The following is an 8786-nucleotide window of genomic DNA, read 5'->3' as shown; positions in this document are numbered from 1 at the left end:
CTCTCAACCTTTCATGGGAGTTAAACCCACTACCTTTGGCGGTAATTAAGGCAACGAACCCACGACCTTTGGTGTTGATTAAGATACCGTTAATTAAGACAGTTATTGAAGATATAGTTAATTAATGCACTCGAACGCACGTGCCACCCTTAGTGGAAGTCGAAGCATGTTAATTAATATGTTAATTCATGTGCACCTGATTATTATGTCGTTAATTAAGACACTCGTACCCACGACCTTTGGTGTTAATGAAGGCGCTGTTAATTAAGGCGTAGTTAAGATACAGTTATTTGAGGCACTCGAACCCACGACCTTTGTTAATGATGACGATGCCAATTAAGGCGCAGTTAATTACGACCTAGGAATTAAGTCACTCGAACTCATTACCTTGTGTGGGAATCGAACCCACGAACATTGTTGTTAATGAAGGCGATATTAATTGAGGTAATGTTAATTAATATATAGTCAATTAAGAAACTCGAACCCACGATCTTCGGTGTTAATGAAGGCGGTGTTAATTGAGCACAGTTAAGATAGAGTTATTTGAGGCACTCGAACCCACGACTTTTGTTAATGATGATGGTGCTAATTGATGCACTGTTAATTAAGATCTAACAGTCAAGTCACTCGCACCCAGTACCTTGGGTGGGAATCGAACCCACGACCTTTGTTGTTAATGAAGGCGATGTTAATTAAGGTACTGTTAATTAATATAGTCACTTAAGGCACTCGATCCCACGGCCTTAGTTGGTAAAGTTTATGTTAATTAAGGCATATTTAATTAATATACTGTTAATGAAAACACTCGAACCCATGATCTTGTGTAGGAGTTGTGCCCACGAACGTTGTCGTTAATGAAGGCGATGCTAATTAATGTACAGCTAATTAAGATATAGTTGATGAAAGCACTCGAACCCATGACTATTGGTGGGAGTCGAACTCATGACCATTGGTGTTAATGAAGACGATGTTAAGTAAGGTACCGTTAATTAGGATACAGTTAATTAAGACACTCGGACCCTTGGCCTTTGCTGGGAGTGGTTTTGATTCATCGTTGGGGGCAGTCTAAGAGACAAAAATGAAGAAAACGATATAACACAGCGTGAGCGCCGAGTACTCTGGAAACGCTTCCGATATATCAGGGCTAGGCACAAAACAACGACGTCATTTTCTTTCCTTTTTAAAGAGCACTGTAAGATTGTGTTACCCCGTTATCACATTTGGTAAACAGTGCCAAACTATAGCGTATGCCTTGTTCTGGGCAGTTTGATTACTCGGATGTGTTACTAGTCTAAGTGGCAAACCGACAATTCTGCAGATTGACATGATCATGACATGGAAAACTGCGCGTAAAAAATTATGGGGTTTTACGTGCCAAAACCACTTTCATATTATGAGGCACGCCGTAGTGGAGGACTCCGGAAATTTCGACCACCTGGGGTTCTTAACGTGCACCTAAATCTAAGTACACGGGTGTTTTCGCATTTCGCCCCCATTGAAATGCGGCCGCCGAAGCCGGGATTCGATCCCGCGACCTCGAGCTCAGCAGCCCAACACCACCATAGCCACTGAGCAACCACGACGGGGAAAAAAAGAAAAGAAAAAGAAACTGCGCGTAAGCGGCAGCGTCTATTTGCTGGAACGCACTGTAGTACTTGGTTGCACGCACATCGTACGCCAGCGCACACTTCTGGCATATACCACATAGGACAAATGCACGCTGCCGAGACATGTGGGTTTTTCGAGGAATCTTCGTGGGTAGCACGATCAACACAGAAGGCACGAGCGACAGGAGTGCAACCCGCGCACGTTAAACACGCCAACACGAAAGCAAGATACGGACGACAGGGGTGTAAGCTGTGCCACACGAGCAGATTTGATGATTTCCGACTGACACTGTTGCAACGGGCACTAAAACATCGCACACTGCACATGTGTCGCTCGGAGATCGCGTCAACGATGTCTGAGGCTATATAGTTGATGTGAACGACAGCAGGAAGTTATTTAAATTGAAGTGACGGCGCAGGTAGCACGGGGAGCAGCGAAATGCGTAATTCACGGTTTTTATGAGAGGTAACTGAAGTGAAAATCGTTCGAATAGCGTCACCGCAACGGCTTTCTATAGGGTTAACATTTTCAGATCTCGAAGGCCATGCTTTTGCTGGCTGCAGATAGCCGAAGCGATTCAAATTGAAAATGCGTTATAGAATTTCTTTCTACGCCAAGCTATAGCTTACAATATAGACTTATCTTTGGTTCTCTTTGTCTTGCAACAGCTATGCGCAATTAGGCAGCCGCACAAATCCTCAGATGACGCTAGCCGAGACATTGGCTGGCCCCAACCGACCTGTTCGTGGCGCCACCTACCGTCCCGTTTCCTATCCAATCCAATCCAATCAGTCTGTCGCTCTGTTTTCGAGTCGGTCGGGTGTGCGAGCTGCAACGATGTGCTTGTTAGATCGTGTGTTTTTGTGTTTGGTGTAACCAAATGTGACTTAGTTCGCGTGCGCATAAGCGCCACAGACAGCTTGTGTCTCGCTGCAAACTCGCCGTGTGCGTGGCGCGCCAGCGAAATGTGGACCAACGATGTTCATGCTGTGGAGTGCGTTCCCTTTGTCTCTGGTTGTCGTGGAAAGTTGGGTGGACGTCGCGAAGAAATAATGCGTGTTGTTAGCGTGCCACTGCTCGTCCACTATGCACCGGTATGTCTGCTGGGAGTAGCATCGAAGCACTGGCAACTTGGAGGGCGCTTTTCGACCGCGTCGGGCCGTTCAAAAGGTGAGTAACCGTGCTTGCTAACTACACACGTGTTGTGCGTGCTTCTCGTGTGGGCATAGGGTGCCTTGCGAACGTAGGAAAGAGAACTCTCACGACACCAGTGAAACCTATGCCGATGCTTGCTGGGTGTCAGAGTTTAGTTGCGCGAATTAATTGCCATAATGCAGAATTGAAAATCTTGATAAGCGTTTTCTTCTGATGAGAAAGATTACGTTCAGAAATAATCGTGTTCATCATGCGCGCTTGTGCGTGAGCTCCCGTTTTTCTGCTGAAGTCGCATGATAACGACTCATCTACCTCTTGACCGATTCTTACTGCTATGACGTTTCCTCGCTTATAAATGATTCGACGTTGTAGATAATCTCTGCTTACAAGGTTTTCGATTTACGAGCAGTATTGGGGAAAAAAAATGTAAGCAATCACAGCGTGCTACTAGTACAGGTTTGTTTTGAAGGGGTGTTGCCGTAACTTCGACGTAAGTAAACATTACAAGGGATAGTTACTTAAAGTTATGAAAGAAACTCTAGAATCGTTATGTAAACAAACATTCATGTAATGCGCTGCTGCTCCTGCGTGTGAAATTTTGCCTTGTTGAAGGGGTCCCTGTTATCGTGACATTCATCAGTAACTTTGACTTTGTGCTCTGTTGCCACCCTGCACCAGTGCAGGCATTGTTTTCATGACTGTTTTTACATGCTCCTTGCATGTGTTCACTGTGTGATAGTCTTACTGTGCCACAGCTATAAGTTAACACAGAATTCTCTTTGTAGTGGTGAAGCCGTGACCCACAACAGTGTCCACATAACCCGTGGCCATGGCTGCAGCAACACGGCGTGTAATCTGGATGGATATGTCAGGTATGCTTTAAGTGTACGTGTTCACAAAAGTAGGATCTCGGTATCATTAGTGGATAAGTGTATCGACATATTACTTAATGCATCTTGCTAAATAGGCTAAATATTTCTGCAACATCATTCCACTTGCTACTTATTTGTGTTTGTAGATATTATGCACACATTATCTTGTTCTGTTAAAACTACACGTCGCATGTCCTGACGTTTAGTATTTTTCTCGCATCAATTGCTTGGCTGCAAGTCCATTTTATTTTTGCCTATTACACAGTATGTTTCTTTTTATCTTGGTTTTATTTGTTTGGAACTGTTTCTTATGGTGTAGCCCATATTTCCCTGTTTTCCTTTCTGCTTATGATACACACATGTGCTGTTTTTGTCCATGTAAGAATTCGAAGTGTAGTGTGCCATATATGTCACAGGTCTAAGCACGCAGTGTGCCTACCATTGTTTAACATTGATATTTACAATCATGTCTGTCTTGTTCTCAGAATAACTGTCACTGGCAAATACACATTTGATGAACTAGAATTTCTTGAAATGAAATAGGAAGGCCAGTATTCATTGTGCTGCAGTTACTTAAGTAGTGAGGTGTTTTCTGGTAAGCTTTCTATTTTTTCTCTCACTTTCTTCGTATTCTTTTCTTTGCAAGCTGCCCTTATTCATGCTGGTAGGCATTGTAGCAGTTGTGAGTGTGTTTACTGCAGCAATGTCACAGGTAGTTTGCACACACTACAGGATGCCAACAGATACCCATCACTGTTTTTGTGCATTTCTGAGAACCAGCTGTGTCCACTCGGCGAAACTTGTAGTGTCCATTTGAATTTACCAATCAGTTCATGTAACATTTCAGGACAAAATTTACGCAGTGAGAGAAGGGAGACTATGCAACATGACTTTGGCTAACAACTGACTGTTTAAGTTGTTGGAAGGACTAACAAAAGTAGCACTGGATGTGCACTTGTGTTGTGCACCAGTTAATTTGAGAGCGATGGCAGAAGTTATAATTCAAAGGCATAAAATCATGGTAAATGGTGTCTGCATAAAAAGAAGTAAATAGGCACAGACTAATTTCTATCCCTTGTAATCTACAAAGGATGCCTTTCTTCATGCATTGATAATGGGGGCTGGCTCACACTTATTGTTATTTATGTGGTGCGCCTGACTGATTTCTCTTGCCAATTTTCAGCCATGGGTGAAAACAGATAAACAATCCTAATCGAGATATGTGTGGCCAAGTCGGACGAGCATACTGGTCTTTTGAATGAAATATGGTGATCTCACAGGTACATATTTAGGCACCAGCCAGTCTGCGCTATGTACATTTGACCACATGTGAAAGGAATACAGCACAGTGCCTCTGACACGCACTGGACAAATTTGGTGCTACCTTTAACCAAGCAAGCCTCGCTTGCCTCCTTGCATTTCTCGATTCAATTTTCAATTCAATCAGTTCATGTAACTTTTCAGGACAAAATTTGCGCAGCGAGGGAAGGGAGACCATACAACATGACTGTTGTGCATATGCTGCCTAATTTATTTTTGCTGAAGATATACGTGCATTGCAGTCCACAAGTGAATTGACAAAGGCACCCAGGCATTGGAGGCTTGCTTAGTTAAAAATACCGAAAATTTGTCTCGTATCTTTCAGGGTTAATGTAGGCTACTCTTTTGATCACGTGCATATTTGGTCCAATGTACATCGGGCACGCTGACTAGCCGGTGCCTCAGCATGCGCCTAGGAGAGCACCATAATTCACTCAAAGGACCAGTGTGCTCGTCTTATTTGACCATGCATTGACACGACAAGCTGTGCACTGGATTTAGCTTGTTTATCTGTTTCGTTCGCCTATGGCAACCGACTGATACAACAAAATCAGTGAAGAATACCACAGCCAAAAATGGGACGTGTGTCAGTCGACGCTCATTATGATTGCATGACAAAGAGGAATACTCTCTAATGACGTGGCATAGCAACCACCATGCTTATTTATTAAATTATTTTCATGCAAGCTTGTTTGTCATGCTTCTACGCATTTGTTTTTCAACTTGTGCCCTCCCTCTGAAAGCAGTGCTCGGGTGTAAATGATAAAAAACCCCAGACATGGTGTGGTGTATTTCTTGAATGGGATATATGCCATCATTCAGGAGGCCAACACATGCATGACATAGTAGGCTTGGAATGTATGAGAACTGTGCCTGTAGCTGATGCAAATATTCTATAACGACTGGCACTTGGATGTCTCTGAGATGCATTGGGTTGCCCATACACAAACACTCCTACGCTCATTTCCATGCCAAGTAATTAGTGAGAATTTCTCATTCACGCTAGCAATCCACAGACACTGCTGTCCTTTGTCAAGTGGAAACCGATATAGCTGAAGTAGTTCACGACATGTACACACGCCACAGCTGATCCATGTTGCACATTTGTTCAGCCAAGAGCAATTTCTGCTTACTGTAGTTACTGCTGCACCCAAAGGCCACACAGTGGTTCCTCAACTTTGTGTGAACCGACACCTCATAAATTTTTCGCAGAACTAGCTATAACGTCTCCAGACCGTTCTGCAGCAAGTGATACAGCGTGTATTTCTGTGGTTGATTGCCAAGTTTTGTTAATTATCTGTCCTTTCTACCATGCAGGGTACACATGCACTTACTTCAAGATGACGACACTCCACCTCAAGAACAGCCTCTCCTCAGTGATAAGTAGCGAGATTAAATGAAAGGGAGATATCACATCCGTAACCAGGCTGATACTGTGTTTTCCTTTCATTTAACCTCCTTCTGCATTTAAGGAAGCATTGATATGCCCAATAAATGTTTTTGTTAAATTTCTTTCGTTGAGTAATGTCTAACATGCAGCATATGTAGGGCCCATGTACATGTCAGAAGTGCTGCATCTTCACTGGACATACATGCATACAGGCTGCATATATATAGCACCAAAGATAGTCACGCACAGGTAACATATTTAAATAAGGTCTGACTGCCATTGGGACACATGAGAAAATGTTACCACACGTGGTGGCCAATTTTGTTATAGGAGTAATACGAGCACCGGCAGTCTAATGGATAAGCTCATTAGAGATTCGCTAGGAAGACGTGAGAAAGTCACAAGAAAACTGCTTTGGAGCGCACATTAGGAAGACATTTCATGCTCACAAGAAAAGCACTCGTCAAGAGTTCTACAGAAAGACGGTGGCCAATATGTTATAGAATGACATTAGGAATACATCAGAAAATTCCAAAGAAACTCATCAGAAAGTCTAATGGCTGTGATGTCAAAACTCGTCAGACTTTCATGTGAAACTCATCTCATATTTTCATAAGGGTCTCATCATATCGCCCGATCGCTTTGGCGAGCTGTGTGGGCAAAGTAATGGAGGGGATGGTCCTAGGACACCTGGAGTGGTACTTGGAGTACCACAACACCTAACACCTACCCAGATGCCATGGCGGGCTTCCGACGCGTTCGATCATCGATCGATAACGTCGTCAACCTGGTGACCTACATTCAACATGAGAAACGCCGTAAGCGTCTCTGCGCATCCTTATTCCTCGACGTTAAAGGGGCGTATGACAACGTTACGCATGAAGCCATCCTCTCTGCTCTCGCAGAGGTAGGAGTGGGTGGTCGGATGTTTCAATGGATACGGAGCTATCTATCCATGCGATCCTTCTTTGTAAGCACCGAGGAAGGCCATACTTCTCTACATTATAGCTACCGCGGCGTCCCCCAGGGTGGTGTACTTAGCCCCGTGTTATTTAATCTAACACTAATTGCTCTCCCTGAGCAAGTGCCAACCACAGTCAGGCTAACAATGTACGCGGATGACATCTGCATATGGACATCTGCAGTAACACGCCTACAGCTGCGAGCGAGCATTCAGAAAGCCGCGACACAAACTGCTATCTACCTCCGTAATCGAGGCCTGGAAATTTCCTCCGAGAAATGCGCACTAGTGCCATTTACGCGCAAACCCATGGCAAACTACAGTGTAACGATAAATGGCCAAATAATACGACGGGACCGATCGTACAAGTTTCTCGGTGTCATAATCGACAGGGACATATCATGGAGCCCACACATATCTTACGTGAAAAAACGGTTGACAGGCATCTGCCACCTGTTCAAGTTTTTCGCTGGCAAGACCTGGGGAATGTCGCCTAGTGCCATGTTACAACTGTACAGGGTGCTTTTTTGGGGATTTCTGCGATACAGCTTGCCAGCAATAAACACAGGCAAAACGAATCTACGCACAATACAAAGTCTTCAGGGTCAAGTGCTCCGGATCTGTCTAGGCCTGCCTCAGAGTTCTTCAACAGTGGCTACGATAGCAATCGCTAGAGACCACCTTGTCAAGACCCACATTGAAATTGAAGTACTCAGGACCCATATAAGACATCTAGCCAGGACTCCTCGTCACCATTTAGCCTCTCTACCAGCGGACCAGCCACACACATCTTTCAGCCAAACTAAAACCGCATATGATGAATCATTGCCAGCTTGTTTCACTCCGGCTGCGAGACCTTCGATCCCTCCATGGTGCCTCGCTCAGCCAAAAATCAACCTCGCAATACCTGGTATCTCGAAAAAAGCTGATCTGTCATCACCAGCCCTTAGACAGCTCACGCTACTATATTTGTACGAGAACTACCATGACTCTACGCATATTTACACGGATGGATCTGTCCTTCCAAGCAGCTCCGCGGCGTCAATCGTCATACCAGCGAAAGCTACAACATTCCAATTTAGGAGGACCCACGCGACAACATCGACGGCAGCAGAGCTCGCAGCGCTCTTTACTGCTCTTCATCACATTGGTGATGAACCGCCACACAAATGGACAATATTCTGCGATTCTAAGGCGGCACTGCAGTCTCTACTGTCACCTTTACGACGCGGACCGCACGAACAACTAATATTCCATATTACAGAGAGATTACACCATATAAGTGATGCAGGCAACGAAATAACCTTTCAGTGGCTTCCAAGTCACTGCGGGATTATCGGCAATGAACGGGCGGATCACGCTGCCCGCTCAGCCCATACTGAGGAGCTCCACGTCCCAATTCCTCTTTCTAGAACTGACGCGGCACGGAAGCTCCGCCTACTTGCTCGGCAGTGCACTGCGTCGCAATCGAATGAGCCAC

The 8786-nt window shown here is 44.7% G+C and overlaps 1 long non-coding RNA gene across 1 annotated transcript; it reads left to right on the top strand.

Moving 5' to 3' along the window:
• The first annotated feature begins 2423 nt into the window (after positions 1 to 2423).
• LOC135907264 (uncharacterized) lies at positions 2424 to 6467 on the top strand. Its single transcript, XR_010565956.2, has 3 exons — positions 2424 to 2778; positions 3549 to 3635; positions 6273 to 6467. It is a non-coding gene; the product is annotated as an uncharacterized lncRNA (long non-coding RNA).
• The last annotated feature ends 2319 nt before the right edge of the window (positions 6468 to 8786 follow it).

The sequence above is a fragment of the Dermacentor albipictus genome, chromosome 1 (genome assembly GCF_038994185.2).
Source record: "Dermacentor albipictus isolate Rhodes 1998 colony chromosome 1, USDA_Dalb.pri_finalv2, whole genome shotgun sequence".
In the NCBI taxonomy this organism is placed as follows: Eukaryota; Metazoa; Arthropoda; class Arachnida; order Ixodida; family Ixodidae; genus Dermacentor; species Dermacentor albipictus.
The sequence above is the reverse complement of the archived record's forward strand: the minus strand, read 5'-3'. Positions and strand labels throughout refer to the sequence as shown.